Here is a 2,500-nt window from a genome sequence, read left to right on the forward strand (position 1 = left end):
AACGAGAATTAAAATTTAAAACCAAAGCGTTGTCCACTCACCAAGAGAGCAGAGTGGCGCAGTGGAAGCGTGCTGGGCCCATAACCCAGAGGTCCGTGGATCGAAACCACGCTCTGCTAAGACCTTATACATCTTATTGTTGTTGTTTTTGTGACTATTGGTTTCTTTTCCCTTTTTTGGCATTAGAAAACGGCTATAGGTTTAACGAAGAATGGATATTCTTTTTCTTTTTCTTCATCTCCTTTATCTTATTTTCTTCTCCTTCTTCTTCTTTACCTTATTTTCTTCTCCTTCTTCTTCTTCTCTTTTTCTTCATCTTCTCCTCTATCTTCTTTTCTTCTTCTTCTTAACCTTATTTTCTTCTCCTTCTTTACTTTTTTTCTTCTTCTTTTCTCCTCCTTCTTCTTCTTTACCTTCTTTTCTTTTTCTTCTTCTATTCTTCTCCTTCTTATTTTTTTCTTTTTCGTCATATTCTCCTTTATCTTCTTTTCTACTCCTTCTTCTTCTTTACTTTATTTTCTTCTCCTTCTTCTTTTCTTCTTCTTCATCTAATTTTCTTCTCCTTCTTCTTCTTTTCTTTTTCTTCATCTTCTTCTTCTCCATCTTCTTTTTCTTATTCTTCTTCCTTTTTTCTTTATCTTTATCTTTTTTTCTTATCCTCCTTGTTCTCGTTCTTCTTATTTTTCTTCTTTTACTGTTTCATCCTCTTACTTTATCCATCTTCCCTTCCCCTCTCCCCCCCCCTTCCCCTCCTCTCTCCCTCCCCCTATTTATCTGTTTTTTTATTTATTTATTATCATTGTTGTTATTACTATAATTTTCATCATCATCATTATTACTCTTACAATTATTGTAATTATTATCATCCTCATTTTTATTATTATCCACATTAGTGTTATCAGTCCTTATTATTCCTATCATTGCCATCATCATTACTAAAATTTGTATCATTATCCTCATTATTGCTATCATCATAATCATCACTATCCTCATTATTGCTATCACCATAATCATCACTATCCTCATTATTGCTATCACCATAATCATCACTATCCTCATTATTGCTATCACCATAATCATCACTATCCTCATTATTGCTATCACCATAATCATCACTATCCTCATTATTGCTATCATCATAATCATCACTATCCTCATTATTGCTATCACCATAATCATCACTATCCTCATTATTGCTATCACCATAATCATCATTATCCTCATCATTGCTATCACCATATTCATCATCCTCATTATTGCTAACTTCATAATCATCATCCTCATTATTGCTATCATCATAATCATCACTATCCTCATTATTACTATCATCATAATCATCACTATCCTCATTATTGCTATCATCATAACCATCATTATTCCCACTATTGCTATCCTCATAATCATCATCATTATCATTATTATTATTATCGTTATCATTATTGTTGTTATTAAGATCTGTTACCAAAGCGCCCTCGGTTTATCAAAGAAAGCAGAGTGGCTTAATAAACAGAGAAACAGAGAGAAAAGTCAACGAGAATTAAACTTTAATACCAAAGCGTTCTCTATTTTTCAAGAGAACAGAGTGGCGCAGCGTTCTCCTTAAGAAAAGAGAGATAGATAGATAGATAAATAGATAGATAGATAGATAGATAGAGAGAGAGAGTGAGGGAGAGAGAGAGAGAGAGAGAGAGAGAGAAAGAGAGAGAGAGAGAGAGAGAGAGAGAGAGAGAGAGAGACAGAGAGAGAGAGAGAGAGAGAGAGAGAGAGAGAGAGAGAGAGAGAGAGAGAGAGAGAGAGGGAGAGAGAGAGAGAGAGAGAGAGAGAGAGAGAGAGAGGGAGAGAGAGAGAGAGAGAGGGAGAGAGAGAGAGAGAGAGAGAGAGAGAGAGAGACAGAGACAGAGACAGAGAGAGAGAGTGAGAGGGAGAGAGAGAGAGAGAGAGATAGATAGGGAGAGAGAGAAACAGAGAGAGAGAGAGAGAGAGAGAGAGAGAGAGAGAGAGAGAGAGAGAGAGAGAGAGAGAGAGAGAGAGAGAGAGAGAGAGAGAGAGAGATAGAGAGAGAAAGAGAGGGAGAGAGAGAGGAAGAAAGAGAGAGAATACTAGTGAGAGAGAGAGAGAAAGAAAGAGATAGCGAGTGAAATAAATAAATAAATAAATAGAGAGAGATAACCACAGTCCCACAGCAAAACAGAGAACGGCAGCGACAAGTAAAATTACTTACCAAAGCGCTGTCCATTCACCAAGAGAGCAGAGTGGCGCAGTGGAAGCGTGCTGGGCCCATAACCCAGAGGTCCGTGGATCGAAACCACGCTCTGCTAAGACCTTATACATCTTATTGTTGTTGTTTTTGTGACTATTGGTTTCTTTTCCCTTTTTTTGCATTAGAAAACGGCTATAGGTTTAACGAAGAATGGATATTCTTTTATTCTTTTCTTCTTTTCTTCTCTTTTTTCTTTTTCATCTTCTTTGCTTCTTCTTCATCTTTATCTTCTATTCTTCT

General features: G+C 36.4%; 2 non-coding genes across 2 annotated transcripts; both read left to right on the forward strand.

Annotated features, from left to right (window-relative positions):
* The first annotated feature begins 47 nt into the window (after positions 1-47).
* TRNAM-CAU (transfer RNA methionine (anticodon CAU)) lies at positions 48-119 on the forward strand. Its single transcript has one exon. It is a non-coding gene; the product is annotated as a tRNA-Met (tRNA).
* A 2,127-nt stretch (positions 120-2,246) lies between these two features.
* On the forward strand, positions 2,247-2,318 carry TRNAM-CAU (transfer RNA methionine (anticodon CAU)). Its single transcript has one exon. It is a non-coding gene; the product is annotated as a tRNA-Met (tRNA).
* Positions 2,319-2,500: the final 182 nt, after the last annotated feature.

The sequence above is a fragment of the Penaeus vannamei genome, chromosome 35 (assembly GCF_042767895.1).
Source record: "Penaeus vannamei isolate JL-2024 chromosome 35, ASM4276789v1, whole genome shotgun sequence".
In the NCBI taxonomy this organism is placed as follows: Eukaryota; Metazoa; Arthropoda; class Malacostraca; order Decapoda; family Penaeidae; genus Penaeus; species Penaeus vannamei.